The following is a 15,822-nucleotide window of genomic DNA, read 5'->3' on the forward strand; positions in this document are numbered from 1 at the left end:
CTTTGGCAAGGAGAAGAGCTGAAGAGCTGTGAGGAGGGGTACATCCCCTTTGCTGTGTGCTGTGTGGGGTTGGTCTGCAGTTGCTGTTTCTACCAAGGAAAAGGACAAAGACTCAAACTTTGCTGTAAACCTGGTTGAAGATCTCCAAGGGCCTGTGTGTGCTGGCCTCCTAATCTGAAGTCTCATGGACACAAAGACTTCATCCGCAGGTCCCCTGAACTCTGCTCTTGAGAGTTCTGACCTGCCAGGAGGTGCCTGTTCCTGGTCTGGGCCTCTGGAAGTTGTACCTGCTGTTAGGAGCTGGATGAAACCAGAAGTATAGAAGAAATCGATGCCTCACTCTACTTGCAGCTGCTTTTCCTGATGCAGCACCGCTGTGCGAGAAGAATCTCCATGCATTTCCACGCAGATGCCGAGCCGACACAGCACCTGTCGTGGCTGCAAGATCCGAAGCATTGCGGATCTCGACTGAAGAAACGGACGCAGCGCTGCTAGTCACCACTGCATCAATCGCCTACACATCCCAGATTGCATTCCATAGCAACTGTGCAGCAAGCTTTCCCGACACATCACCCGCTTTCCAGAACCATCTTGGAGCCGACATATCACTTCCCCCTATAGTTCGGACTTGATGCATCACTTCTCCTGCATGTAGCAGAACTGTTGAATCGCCTCCCCAAGGACTTCGGAACTGACACACCTTTGTGTTGCTCAATGCTTACCATCTCCGCAACTGTTTGGCCTTGTGAATTTTGGTGCATCTATAGGTACTTTGTGTAGAATCATGCATCCATAGTTTCTATGGACCCAGTTGCTTGAAACCTTTGAAAAGTCATATTGATATTACATGCATGATAGATTTTTGTCATTTTAGTCCTATTTTATTTTTCTAAACTGGTATGGTGTCCATTTGTTGTGTTTTTTTATCAATAATTTAATGTGAAAATACATGATATTTTCACTGCAAATTAATATATATATATTTTTACATACCAACAAAAATATCCTACAAATCACTCAGCCTAGATGATCTCTCTGGCCTGGATTAGTAAAATGAGCACGTGACAAGGGATAAGAGTGCCCAACAGGTTACTACAATTTTATTTCATTTTATGTAAATAAAAAGAAAATGTTGTTGTAATTGTTTTAACAACGGTTTGTGATTGTGTTCTCACAATTGTGTCACATTAATCCAAACAAACAAAAAGTCACAAAACATTTTTTTCTTTCTTTTTGTACCCATACAGGACATCGCCTATCAAAAGAAGACCATCTGGAAGACCACCATAAGGACAGTGTGGGCTCTTGGGGTCTAAAAGTGACGCAGCCTCCACTGCTTAAAAAGAGATGGGAGGATCTACTATGCTGGGCCAACAAGTCAACTGAATTCTCGCCCGGCCAGTCCAACCAACCTGAGACGCGTGTGCACCACATCCTGACCCCCGCTAATAGCCCACATGCTTGTGGTGGGCTATCCCCAATGTGATGGGTAGTTAAGAGTCCAAGACTTCAAGAGGGTAAGTTCTTTTTTGAGTTTTTCATGTTAAATAACATTGTTACAGCAACAACTTATGGCTTCAACATAAAGGTTAACACATGTCCAACGCACAAGAAGAGGTTTATAGGTGTACGTGTTCTACAAGGTGAAGGATGATGGGTTTTCTATATATTGAAAATTAAAACACTGAGGGGCATAATATCAAGCCTGGGCGATAAAATTATCGCTGCTTCATCGGCAGGAAACTGCCGATAAAGTGGCGATAATGGGCTTGATAATATGCTCTATGGAATTCCAATCGAAGCTCATGTTAAATGTGAAGACATCTAACATGAGCTTCGATTGGAATTCATAGAGCATATTATCAAGCCCATTATAGCCACTTTATCAGCAGTTTCCTGCGATAAAGCAGCGATAACTTTATCGCCCAGGCTTGATAATATGTCCCTATATTTTTGGCCACTACCAAGTATAAGTACTGGACCTTAGACAACACCACTTCAGTGCACTTCTGAACCTCGGAAGAAGGACTGCTGTGCGGCTGCAGGACTGCTAATCTGCTGGACTACTGCCTTGCTGAGCTGCCCTGCTGCATGCTGTACTGTTGCCTGGGTGAGAAGGACTGGGACTGCATCCCTTGAACACAGAGTGACTACCAGAGCTAGCTGTCTGGCCTCCTGATCTGACATCCCAGGGACATAAAGGACTTCCAGCTTACCTGCTTCTGCACCTGGACTGTGTAATCTGTGAGTCTGCCTTGCCAAGTGGTGCCACCGCAGTCATGGCCACTTGGAAGTAAGGCCTAAGTCACTTGCTTTAGCAAAACCCATGCATCCTCTGTCGAACAGGCACACCAGCACCATTGCACAGATCAGAACCAGGTCATCACCCCTGTTGCAATCAGAACTGGTGCATCACTTCTGTTGCATGGATCATAACCAGCGTATCGCTCCTGTTACGTGACTAGAACCCGTGCATCACCTCTACTTTGTGGATCATCCCTGACGCATCGCCTTAGGGACCACCACTACACAAGGTTTCTGCATCTCAGCCAAATCCCCACATTGGATTTCTGCACTCATCAGAGCCGACAGATTGTCGCTGCTGCACAGATCAGGACTGGTGGATCGCCACCACTGTGTGGATCGTCAGCAATGCATCACTTTGTCTACGGCCCAAATCTTTAATGTCAGCACAGCTAGGATCAAGGTACTTTTGTTCAGTGAGCCCACTATGTTCCTGTATGCAGCCTGTGCTCCATCGCGGTCGGCTTGAACGTTTTACTTTGTTCCGGTCAGTCAAGACCAGATATCCCAAGTAAGTGCTTATTGTTTCTAAATGCTATTTTACAGTTTGTTCTTTAAAAATTGATTTATCAAGCTCTACTTATTGGATACTTGTTGTTTTTGTCTTGTTTTATTTATTAGATCAAGTTCTATGTTTCAAACCTTTGGGGAATCTTTTTTGTGTGATGTTTTCACTGTGTTAACTGTTTGAAGTGTTGCACAAATACTTTACACATTGCCTCTAAGTTAAGCCTGATTGCTCTGTGCCAAGCTACAAGAGGTTAAGGACAGGTTAATTTATGGTTTGCCTGCTTCTTACCTTGACTAGGATTGTGGTTTCTGCCTGACCTGGACTCATACCCTAGTCATCCAACAACCCGAATTCTAATAGTATATAAAGAAAGAAGCAAAATGTAAATCGAAAAAATTGAACTGTTGTAAATTTGAATTTGGAAGCTAAACATTAAGTGGATATCCTCATATTGTATTGTGGAAGCAGTGCAAGTGCATCAAACAGAATATAGTATGAACAGTGGGTGGCCTCCATTGAATTTGGGAAAGTTCAAACTTTCCTATTTATATTAAAATGTAGGTTTTTCAAAATTTTGAGAATGAAATTAAATATTCCGTAATTTGAGTATTTGTTTAATGAAGCTTGTTTCCCTGGCTTACTGTAATGGCTGATTACAGTAATGAATCAGTGGGGGCGCCTTGGTTCTAGTAGTGATTTAAAGAGGGTCTACAAAAGTCAAAAGCTTAATAACTGCTGGTGTAATGCTGTCCTCGTAGAGCTGACAGCATGTGTTTTTAAATATGGCTGGTGTTTCATTACTGTACTATTAGCTGGGATTTTCCCATTTGTGTCCAGTTTTTTTAGATTGTTATTCAGTTAATTTAATATTTGTATTACCAGCAACTTCTGAACATATCTTTATTTTGTTACAAGTTTTCTGGGAATAGTATCTTTTTCAAACCATAAGGGCACAGTTACTGTGGGATTGGCACATTTTAGCAGCCCTTTGAACTCCCCAAATTGTCCCTATGTGACTAAGGCAATATTTAAGACCAGTCAGAAAAATGCAGTTTACGGCTCATCTAAAAATGATACCAAATTACATTTTTCTCACAAAATAATGCCTTTTCTTGTTTTTTTGGCTGTTATTGACAGCAGGATGTTACCTGAACATTATACTTTACCAATAGATTCTGAACGACGAAGAGTCCTCAACTTTTCTGTATATGAATCATTTGCCTTTTCTTGATGCTACGGGGAACTGATATGGTTGTAAGGATAACCAGTTATGCAGGCTTTAGAAATCCCAGGAGAAGAATGTCCACCTTGCATTACTCTAGATGTATCAAACCATGCAGGGTCACACAAGGTGGCCATGCTTGGATTGATAAATCTCCCTTATGTTTTGCGTCACCTTTGTGACCCCTTGCGTGGACCAAGGGTGACAAACCGTGATAAATATGCCCCTGTGTGCTTAAATGGACTCACATGTCCTTCATTTGTTGATATTTCGAGCAACAGCATTATAATATTTGCGTGCATAAATGAATCAATGAATGTTTGTGTGTGTGTGCTTTTATGAAAATTAGAAAAATACAATTGCCCTTCAAAGCATGTGAGAGAAAAAGGTCGGGCAGACCGAGGCTCAGTATTGCATTTATTTAGTGGGTCCATTACTAAAATGAGCATTTTTTCTCTGAATGTAATCATGAATGTAATCATAAATATAATCTGAGCTATAAACAGAAGTGTATCCTATGTTCTCTGGAGAAATTAACTGGGAGAGAAACTCCAATAGACTTGAGTTTTGTTGGTGAGTGGCAGACTTAGAGGGGCAAGCAGACCAATTCGTTTAATGCTCTATTACAAAACTCTCAAAACAATCTGGCTATTAAGTCCCCCCAAGAGGCAAAAGTTAAATGTTCTTAAAATATGCTATAACTTTCATTCATAGCACTCACTGAGGATGAAAGCGTGTTCTTTTGACGTGTTAGAAGGAAACAAATGTGAACAGAATAGGAGGTACACGTGAATTAATAAATAAAAAAATCCAAGCCATAATTTTAATCATGAAAGGTGTATTAGCTGCCCACCGCAACAATTAGATAAACAATGATAAAGGAAATCTCAATTTAAAGTATGTTAGACATAAAACAAAACATAAAAAATAACCACCAAAGAGTCTGGTAAAATATTTACTCACCATTCTTTAATCATTTTTAATAAAAAAATGGAGTAAAATGTAGCTTCACAAATAGGGGCTATCACCAAGTTAACGGCACTTTATCGCAGCCAAAGTCGCGATAAAGTTATCCCCCCATTCACAAGCTGGTGCAAACAGCCCATAGCACCAGTTTACCTGTGATAGCAGCCACAAAAAACATCGCCACAGATGACCCCTGCAACTATCGCTAATGAGATGCAGAGTAAGCGTTTCAGTGCAAAAAGCTGCGACAACACCACTCTGCAACATTCTCAACGACCAGCCAGATCGGCGATACGACCACAAAACATGCGCTAAGGCGCGTTAGCAGGAAACTAACACCTGCACTGACCAGTGGAAATTCAGATGGCTTCCTGCACCACAAAAGGGAGCCCAGGTCCAAGCCAGACCTGAAGGGCAACAGATGCCATGAAGCCACAGAACACGCGGGCTGTACATCAAAGAGGGCCACAACACCTACCGCCATGACCCCCAGGACCCTCCTCCGGACACCCACTGCCCCCTACAGACCAACACTGATGCAGTGCAGACAAAGACAGTGACCCCAGAAAATGCACCAGCCTCACAGACCCAACACCAGAGAATGTCATTGCCCACTACAGGCTCAAAGTGACAAACACCTCTGCATCCTGCCTTCCATTAGACACCGGCTGCTGGTACCAACACAGCAGAAAACCAACATCCCACCCCAGACAAAGATGCCTGCCGTGATGCACCTATTGGCCTCTGGTACCCACCAACCAACAACCGCTCGAGTTGGCAAATTCACACATCCAGGCCAATCCAAGTCCCTCACAACAGTCGTGGGTGACATCATCAGTTTGGTACATCACTATCTATACTTCCCACACACTGCGCGGTAACACCCGGAAACCAAGAAAGGCATCTACGCCACAGCTGGATTCCTGCACGTGTCAGGGTGCAATTGACTGCACACATGTCCCACTTGTGCCCCCTGGCAACACTGTACACAATAAGGGCAACAGAAAGCGCACGTATACCATCAATGTGCAGTCAATAGTGGACCACCGGTGAATCTCCGCCAACGTCGCCGCCAACCACCCAGGCAGTGTGCATGATTCATACACCTCCGACAGTCCAGCATCAACCTGCGTCACCAGGATGGCATTCACGAAAATGCACTGCTCGGGGCCAATACCAAACGAACACACCACACATCTCAATTCCACAATCATGCAACTCACAAAACAGGAAATGCACATGTCACAAACTCACATAAAACATGCACACCCACCAGACACGACAGCACAACTCACTGTGGGAACATGGCCCAGCCATGTACATTAGCCATCAACGGCATGGCACCTCAGCCACACAATAGCAGAATGTCGGAAGAGGTGGGGATCAGGCATGTGCGAAGGAGGCAAGTGACCGATGAATGAGAATGTACACAATCCAAGTGTGGTGTGGATGTGATGACCAGATTGCGGTATGCAGTCCACACACACATATCCATGTTGACCCACACCGCTGGTGTTTGGAGTGTAGTGGACAGTGGACCCAACCATGTCACCCCAGCCAGTGTAGCTTGTTACATCCCCCGTAAGTGTGAGTGGAGTGGGCTGGCCTGGTTTTAGACCTGGCACCATTGGCATGGGTGTCCCTTCCATTTTTGCTGGTGCCTCATGTGTTTTTGCTGGTGTTAGATGCTTTGGGCACTGTGCCACTGCTGTCCAGTGCCACAGTGCGACTGCTCCCTACTGTAAATTGATGTATTGATTAGTGGTTCCATGATTGGATGCTTGATTTACTTGTCAGACCCTAGTACAGTGCACTGAGTATGCCCAGGGCATGAAAATCCAAATGCTGCTAGTGGGATTGCAGCACTAGTTGTGCCACCCACAGAAACAGCCTTGTAAAACGTGTCTAAGGTCTGCCAATGCAGAGCCTGTGTGCAGTCTGGTACTGGCATGACGACTGGGCAAGTGCACCCACTTGCCAGTCCCTAAACCTTCCCTTGACTTGATATTAGTCACCCCTATTGTTGGCCCAATGGCAAGGTGTATTGTAAGTACAAGGTAGGACAATCCCTGATGTGTGTGGCATGTCCTAATAGTGAATTACAGCCATTTTCGTTTTTCACTATTGCAAGGCTACCTGTTCTCCATATGCCAGAATGGGCTGTTAGAGTTATTACACTTTATAATCCTAGCAGACTCAGAGATCATGGTAGAAATTCAAGTTTAGTATGCCTGGACTCAGAATAATAAAATACATCTTTTAGTGAAGGTTATTTTAATATTCTGTGTTTGCAAATACCACTTTTAGAAAGTAGGTATTTGCTTGCCTAACCATTTGAGCCTGCCTCTGCGAGGTTGTGTATTCCTTGTCTGGGTTTGTGTGTGACAGAGCTGGGGAATTCCAGGAGACAGACTGGGGCTGCCCGGTGGTGAATACGGAGATCTGCATCTAGATGGGAGGGAGGTGTTGTACCTGGGACCTGAATAGGGCTGGGCCTTCTCTCTACAATGCTGGCTCCAACCCCTTTGGTGCGTTTGATGTCTTTGCCCTGCACATTGAAAGAATAGAAGGAAGACTGTCAACAAAGTGCTCCAAGATTGTACTTGCCTTCCACAATGCTGGCTCCAACTCCTGTGGGGTGTCTGATGTGCCTGCACTGCGCTGTGAAAGGAAAGGAGAAGTCTGGTAAACAGAGTGCTTCAGAACGGTATCGAACTGGGCACAGGCCGCTCTCCCCTCAGAGAACAAAGGATTTTGGGGTATAAGTATTGGGACCCTGATCCCATGAAATTAGATCATTTTGGACTTACAAGACGAAACCTCTGCTGAGGAGAGGAACCTGAAGAAACTGAGGAGAGACTATTCCCAAGCTGAAGTGCTGCTTTGGGGATTGGTTGCAGTGGTTGCCTGACTGCCAAAGAGAGGAGAAAGAACTTTGTGGACTTTACTGTCAACTTGTGCAAAGATGTCCAAGGGCTTGGAAGAGAGCTTGCCCCCTGACCAAAGTCCCAGGACCAGTGGACTTCACCAGCCTTTGTGAATTGCTGCTGGAAACGCTGTTACAGTGGCTACAGAGGCAGGGAGCTGTGACCGACTCTCACGACCGGCCCGGTGTCCTGTAGGCACCGCATCAAGCAACGTCCGCCTCAAACAACACAAGCTCTGCGCTCACCGACTCCGTCCTGATGCCGGCACCGAGCCGTAGCCTGCACCGCGACTGGAAGGCCACTGTGACGAGCAAGCTCTCGCTACACGGAATTGAACTGGCCTGACCGACGCGGTCACTGCTGCTGACTTCAAGTCCTGTGACCGCACCGGAGTTGGGCACCGCCTCGCACGCTTTGTGACGCACCGCCCGACTCGCACCACTGTCCGGACTAATCGACGCCAGCTCCTGAACTCTGGCTCGTTCCCTGCACAGCAAGCTGCAAGCACTGCATCGAAGCACCGTCTCGCCCTGCAACGCAAGCCTTGGATCTACAGACTCTGTCAACGGGCCGCTGCCTGCAACGCATCAAAGGACCATGCTTCCCTTCTGCATCGCGACGATCACCTGAACCGGCTGGCACATCCCCATTGAGTGGGACCGTACTGATGCTGTCCCCTGGATTTGCTAGACTCTTTTATTTTTAACGACGCTGTAGCCCGTCCGGGCTACCGACTCGCACAGAACCTTGATTTAAGCCTTTTCAGCAAAAACTCTTGAAAGCTAACAGTACTGTGGATTCTTTTTGTCATTTATTGCTCTTGTGGTAACTCTATATAAAGTACAACTTATTTTTGATATAAAGCCTGTGTGGCGTCCATTTGTAGTGTTGTCACTGGGTTACTGTATGTGATCATAAATGCTTAACCTACACCGCCTCTGAAATAAGCCTTGACTGCTTGCGCCATGCCACCTAGAGGGTGAGCAGGGGTTATTTTGGGAGTGTAATCCCCCTTACTCTGAGTAGAGGAGAGGGTCCCTATTTGTCACAAGTACCTACCTGTGCCAACTAGAGACCCCCAATTCTAACACCAGGCATAAGCCAGGCCAGCGTAGGGGTGTGGATAAAAGGTACGTAACTCTGGGCGTGGTCCTCTTCCGGAATGCCCAACGTCTCTGCCAGGGTGGTGCCTCTCACCCCGCCACAAGGCCAATGCCATGAGCAGAGTTGCCTGCACCCCGGGACGCCGGTCCCCAAACCAGTTTTACCTGCCCCAGCACACCCAGGCCTCAATGCCCACCTACCAACACCAGCGTGTTTCGAAGTGAGACCACCACGTGCCGGTGCACGCTCCAAGCTTGATGCCCGCGATCCTGGCAACCTGCTACGACTGTCACAGCCTCCACGACAGTCGCATGTCTTGCTTCTCTCTCTGTGTTTTCAAGTTGGTAGGCGCCATTCAGAGACAAGTGTGTGGACTTCATATCCGGAATGCCGCCTACCAACTTGAAAACAGAGAGAGTAGCAAGACATGTGACCAACAAGGAAGTTATCAGTCGTGGAAAGAAATGCCAGAGCTGAGTCTGAAAAGGACAATGATACCCGCTCCTGATACCAGCCTCCACGAGAAAGACAGAGAAAAGGAATAGGAATACAAGAAAAGAAGAAGATGTAAACCTTTAGGGTCCACAAGGATGGGACGATGGAACAAGCTCCATGAATCTCCCTGCACATTAGATCACCAAATCCTACACTCACAGCCCCAGCCCTGAGGGAAACCTTCCTAAAAATCCTCCAGGTCCCCAGCACGAAGGTCGAAACACATCGGCACCAACACTACTCACTTTTTGTATTTACGTGACTCAGAGTATCAACATAAACATTGAGATTGAACAAAGGATCTAACATGTTTAGCAAAGATTAGAAGGTCTAAACTATAATTGGTTCTTGGATGTCATTCTGAGCACTGTTTTTATTGTAGGACTACTCAGTGATAGCCTATCGAGGATAATTAGAGTCTTATGTATCCTGATACAGATATCTGAACAAAAGTAGGATTACTATAAATCATGATTCTTTGAATGATTCTGTGTATAAAAATATATATGTATAGTGTGCTGGTTTTTGATAGTTGTGGATTGCTTACAGAACAATGGTTATATGCAAGTGCATGTATATAAATCACATGGAAAATATAGCATCAAAGGAATCAAAAATTTGAGTTTCTTTGAATGAAGTAAAATTCTTTTGAAACAGAATATTGAAAATTGTCCGTTTATGCTGTGTTGTTTGCTGCTGGAAAGTTATAAACTAAAGGTGTTGTCCTTCTATCTTATATGATTAAATAATCAAAAATTATAGGTTTCATTTATTGAAAGTGACGCAGGTAAAATAAGAATACCCTCGCCGCCAGTAAAACTGAGAATTGATGGTCCCAGAGGTACCCGTTTATTGCTTATCTGTCTGTGACCCTGCACTGTCTGCTGCCTCCGGACTCAACTGCGGTCCACCAGGGCCCACATATTCAATCGAGTCCTGACTGGGCCGGACGTGGCAGCACTGCAGGAGGCACCATCGCCAGGACCTCCTGCAACCGCCATTTGTCAGAGTAAAAATAGTGGTACTGACAGACTAACAGAGTTGCTCACACTTGTCGTGGATGCCATCATCTGCCTGTTACCCTGCTCAGCACTTCAGGTTCCACTAGCTCAGTGCACCGCAACACATGGACCGTCACTGATCGAGTTTTGTGCTGTGGAGAGGTTGCCCAGCAATGTCACCTCAGGCAGTGTGGGAAACCTGGGACCTTGATGTGGAAGATGATGCAGGTCTAACACACCCCATGGGGTCTGCATCAAGAATATCCCAATACTAGACACTTTCTTCACATGAGCGTGCTTAGCTCTGGTGCCCCAACCTCAGTACACTGCAATTCATGGACACTTCTGTTATGTTGGGTGACCTCTGTACTTGCTCCGGCTCCCTCCATGTTGCTCAGCAGTTGTCCCTGTTATGCAGATTTCTATGTTTCTGTTGGACTGGTGTCCACTGTTAAGGTTGTTGCCTGCACCAAACACTCTGTGCGGGCTGGCTTACACTCCCACCACACACATCCAGCACAGGCGTCACTGTACATGTGGCCCTGTCAATACAGGGGCCGGGCGCCTGTGCCCGTAGCCAGTCGACATGATATCGTAATGTGTCCCTGTGGTCTTGTTGCATGCATGAGGGCCGGGGCCCTATCACATTACTATGTGCTGTGTACAGCAGATGCAACCATGTCACCTCAGGCAGCAGGTTGGAGTTTGGAGATGTAGCTTTGTCAAGAGCCACTCAATTCGTAAGGGGAGTGGACTGGGCTGTCATATTAAGAACCAATGTGGGTGTGTGACTGATGTTTGCATGCCCCTGGGCGTGGTTATGTACTGGGTATGTGCATCTGCATGTGTAAATGGCAGTGTGGGTCTCCTCTGTGGGGTGTAGTGGGTCCCTGAAGAATAATGGACACCCACGTCTGTTATCTGGTTCACCTTCCACTGGTTCGGACCCCACCGCACCTGTTTGGCCACCTCCTTTTGGCAGTCTGACACCTGGCATTGGGGTGCCATGTGTGGCACGGTGAAGTGTTGTGAGCGAGCCATGCTTGCGGGTGCTGCCTGCTGTGTGGTCTGTTGTAGGGTCTGTGTTTTCCTCTGCATAGCTTGGCTGCCCTGGTCCTGGTGGTGGGTTGCGTGTGATATCCATGGGCTGTTGTAGGGCAGTATTAATGAGCAATTCACGATGTTCAAATGCAGTCCTAATGCAATGCTATGCAGTTTGTAATGCAATTCGTATTGTCAGACTAATGCAGTTCGTAATGCAAGAATAATGCAATCCTTAATGCAAGTAATCAAGCAGTTCGTAATGCAAGAATATTGAATCCTCCATGCACGTAATCAGGAACTTCGTAATGCAAGTATAATGCACTCCTTAATGCAAGTAATAGGCAGTTCGCAATGCGAAAAGAATTCAATCCTCAATGCACGTAATTAGGCAGTTCATAATGCAGGAATAATACAGTCCCTAATGCAAGTAATAAGGTAGTTCGTAATGCAGTAATAATACCAGGCCAATCGACGCGATTAGCGGGGGCACCACTAGGCCCCAACCACAAATAACAGTCCTGAACTTTCGAGCGCAGCCCCGGTACTGCCGGGCAGGTGCGGGCTGCAAAAGGACTCAGCGCGTCCAAGGCAATGCAGCGAGAGAGAGACAGGAGAACTCCTGTACTCCTCCTGTGCCCCCCAGGCCACACACGCTTGCGGCTCCCGACCAGAGTCCAAGCCTTACCTGGAGGATGCACTACCTCGCTCTCTCTCTGTCCGCACCCGTCGGATGTCCTGCTGAGCCCTCCCAATGACTATGCAGCTCTGATGCAAGGCAACATTGTAGGCGGACAGGTTACAGCACTGCCTTCTCTGTGCTGAGGATCTTGGGCAGATTCCACTTGCGAACAATGATCACGATTACCTCATGACATCCTTAGCTATACGAAATCCTTCATCACTTTGCGGCTTGGGCTTGGGGATCTTGATCCGCAGCCTCAGTTACGATGACCGTCGGGCCACTAACAACTTCACAGCAGCATGGACGATGATTCACGCTGCAGGGACACTGCCGTCACAGGACACTTTTTAACCAGCACCACAGACCCCAACGGCAGTCTCAGGCTGCACACACAAATGCACAAAGCATCGCTGAGACTCGGTTGGGTTTCGGGCCACACAGTCCCGGGGCAATGCTTTCGAAGGTGTCAGGCTGCAAAAGCACACACACAGCTCTGATGAGACATACTTGGAAACTTTCATGTTCCAGAGTTTCCACAACAGGGAGCCAGTTCTCCTCAGGCCCTTGGGAACAAGTTACTTCGGGACAAAGCACACAGCAAAGTCCTTTCCAGCAGGGGGACACAGCACACAGCAAAGTCCCTTAGCCTCTCCTTAGTTAAATCAGCAAACTGCAGGTCCGCCCCAGAATACACAGCAAGGGTAAGTCCTTCTCTTCAGTCTCTTCAGCTGTTCTTCCTTTGCACAGGTTCCTCTTGACCACAAAGTAGTTTCCATCCTATTCAGTCTTGATCAGTCCAACGTTCAGGGGTTTCAGCTCTCATAGTTATACCCCTAAATGTCTTAGAAGTCTTTGTGTTCAGGGGGGCCACTGACCCTTGTACAAACCAGTTATGAGTGTCTCCCTGCCAGTGACACCTTCTTCCTTTGATTATTGGGGGTCTGGTTCCTCAATCACTCAGCAGGCGGTGGAGACATTCTTGTATGGCAGCAGCCCAGGCCTTATCACTTCCAGGGGCTACTCCTCCCCCTAGACTCCAGATGCAGGTCAGCCTGTTGCTGTCTCCTACTCCTCCCCTGGGTGAAGACATTTCCCAGATCCTATCACATTCAAATCCAGAAAGTCAATCCACAACCAGGCAGAGACACACAGAATTGTTGGAACAAAGAAACCAGCCACTTCTAAAAGCGTAGTTTCTAAACACACAAACCACCTTCACAAAAAGATGTGTTATTAAATTGTGAGTTCAGGCACACTAAACTTCACCTCTCCATCTTAAGCCTAGGGCAAGATAGGCTGGAAACATTTTACACAGCCTTCCCCATTCTATCCTATGGGCAGGATGGGTTTGCAACAGTGAAAAAAGAAATAGAGAGTATTTCACTGTTAGGACATGGTACACACCTCAGTACATGTCTTACCTTTTGCAGACACAGCACCCTGTCCAGGTGGGTACCCTGGACCTACTATAGGGGTGTCTGATGTGCATGGAAAGGGAAGGGTAAGGCCTGGCAAGTGGGTACACTTGTCAGGAAAACATCACAGTTAGCAAACTAAGCACAGTCACTGCAGTGGCAGGCCTGAGTTCTCTATTTAGGTGCTTCCTGCCCATGAGTAGCATTTGCATTACTAGCCCTGGCACACATAGTGAATTTTACTAGGGACTTTACTAGTAAGGCATACATACCAATTATGGACAACCAATTACCATAACTCTTTATACAGGGAGCACTTGCACTTTGACACTGATCAGCAGTGGCCAAGTGCCCAAAGCATCTCAGTTAACACACACAAGGAAATGATGAACGGAGTGCTGAAACTTTTTAGACACTCACCCCTAGTCACAGATCTGGGTTGAATCCATCGTCGTTCTGTAGCTCACTCCTCCACACCAGTTCAGACACAGCTATATGCAAATCAGTCTTGACCCTGTGCCTCATGGGAACAGTCCAGCCCAAACTGCCAAGTCATGTCTTTCCTGGACCGGATACAAGCATCCTGGGACCGGTTTCGGGCTAACGGCCCTCATCAGCCAGGCTAGCTTTAATCCAGTGGCAAAGTGAGCAAGGGACTCACGTCTGGGCATAATCTGCCAACTTAGGGCGAACAAAGCAACCACAAGGAGATGATGGACGGAGCGCTAAGTTGACAACATAATGTCAGAAAAAGGTCTAGGAGGAAGGCAAAAGGTTTAAGTAACTTTAGCCACAAAGGGCCAAGTCCAACAAACTATAACCAAGTTGAGCACAATAGAAGACAATATTTCTCTGCATCAGGTGCCAACACCAATGCGTGCAATACAAAAAAATGCCCTTCCAGGTTCTTTGCCATCAGGTGAGAGGGAATGAGTTATCTCTAACTTACCCGTTGCATTCATGATCTGAAAAAGCATAGCCAGTTACAAGCCATTGCCTCACACACCCCTTCAGAAGTAGTTTAGCTAAAGATCACAATTATCCTGAAAGCTGTCTATGAGTGGGCTGCAATCAGCTCAGGGGATTACGGCACCGGGTCACTGCTGATGCCCTATGATGTGGTATTTACCAGGTGAAGTAAATACCTTAGAATTTGAGTTGATACTAAGAAAATTGGGAAATCGCTTTTGAAAATTAGTGTGTGCTTCACATATTTCAGTATGTTTGAAGGGTTATAACCAATGTTTTTTTAAATCAAATTAGGTTCTCTTAACCCAGGTAAAGCATCGCCTTGTAGTCACACATTCATCAAAATTCCAATGCTGCATCTGAGTGTTCTATCACCCTCCCAAGATGGAAGGTGACAGCAAAACAAATCTAGTTTGACAGTTGGGGATAGCGCCATCGTATGGTACTGCAAGCATTTGTTTTTCTTTTTAATAGCATTTACCCACTAGATTAATGGTCGAATGATATTATCTGTTGGCTGGAGACAATTGGGATCGGAGAGTCCTTAAAAAAGCAGTCAACCGACCGCAGCAGTCTAATATTGGCTAAAACATGTTGACACAGAGATACTGACTTTGATGTATGATTTTTAATCCTGTCAAAAAGAGCCCATAAATAAAATTGAACAGATTGAACATCCCTTTAGACCAGGGTTCTCCAAGTTTGTTCCCGGAGGGCTGGATCCATGCCAGACTTGTAAGATAACTACATTTATCTAAATGGGGACATAATAAAAATCTGGGATGGATCTGGCCCTCCAGGACTGACTTTGGAGACCCCTGCCTTAGGCAGTTTTATCTCATTCTGTAGTTTACTGATACTTATGTATTCACTTAGAGCTCAATTTCTCTTTAAGCTCAACCATTGTATGCAGAAATGTGCAATTAGGTTTTGGTATCATGCATTATGATGAAGCATGTCATGAGCGTGGCTGAGGGAATTGCATGTAAAAGAACAGGTAAATGACTCGATTCTTGGTTGCCTACGCCAGTGGAAAATGTAGACCCAGATTACTATGTGTAAAGTCAGTGTGAATAGTTCTGGAAAGCTAAAGGTTTCTATATTGGTAGGTTTGGGATACATTTTCTCTCCGTCTTCAGATATACTTGTCAGAAATTGTAAATCATTCTCTAGGATCTTTAA

Source organism: Lissotriton vulgaris, chromosome 8, assembly GCF_964263255.1.
Source record: "Lissotriton vulgaris chromosome 8, aLisVul1.2, whole genome shotgun sequence".
NCBI classification, from domain to species: Eukaryota; Metazoa; Chordata; class Amphibia; order Caudata; family Salamandridae; genus Lissotriton; species Lissotriton vulgaris.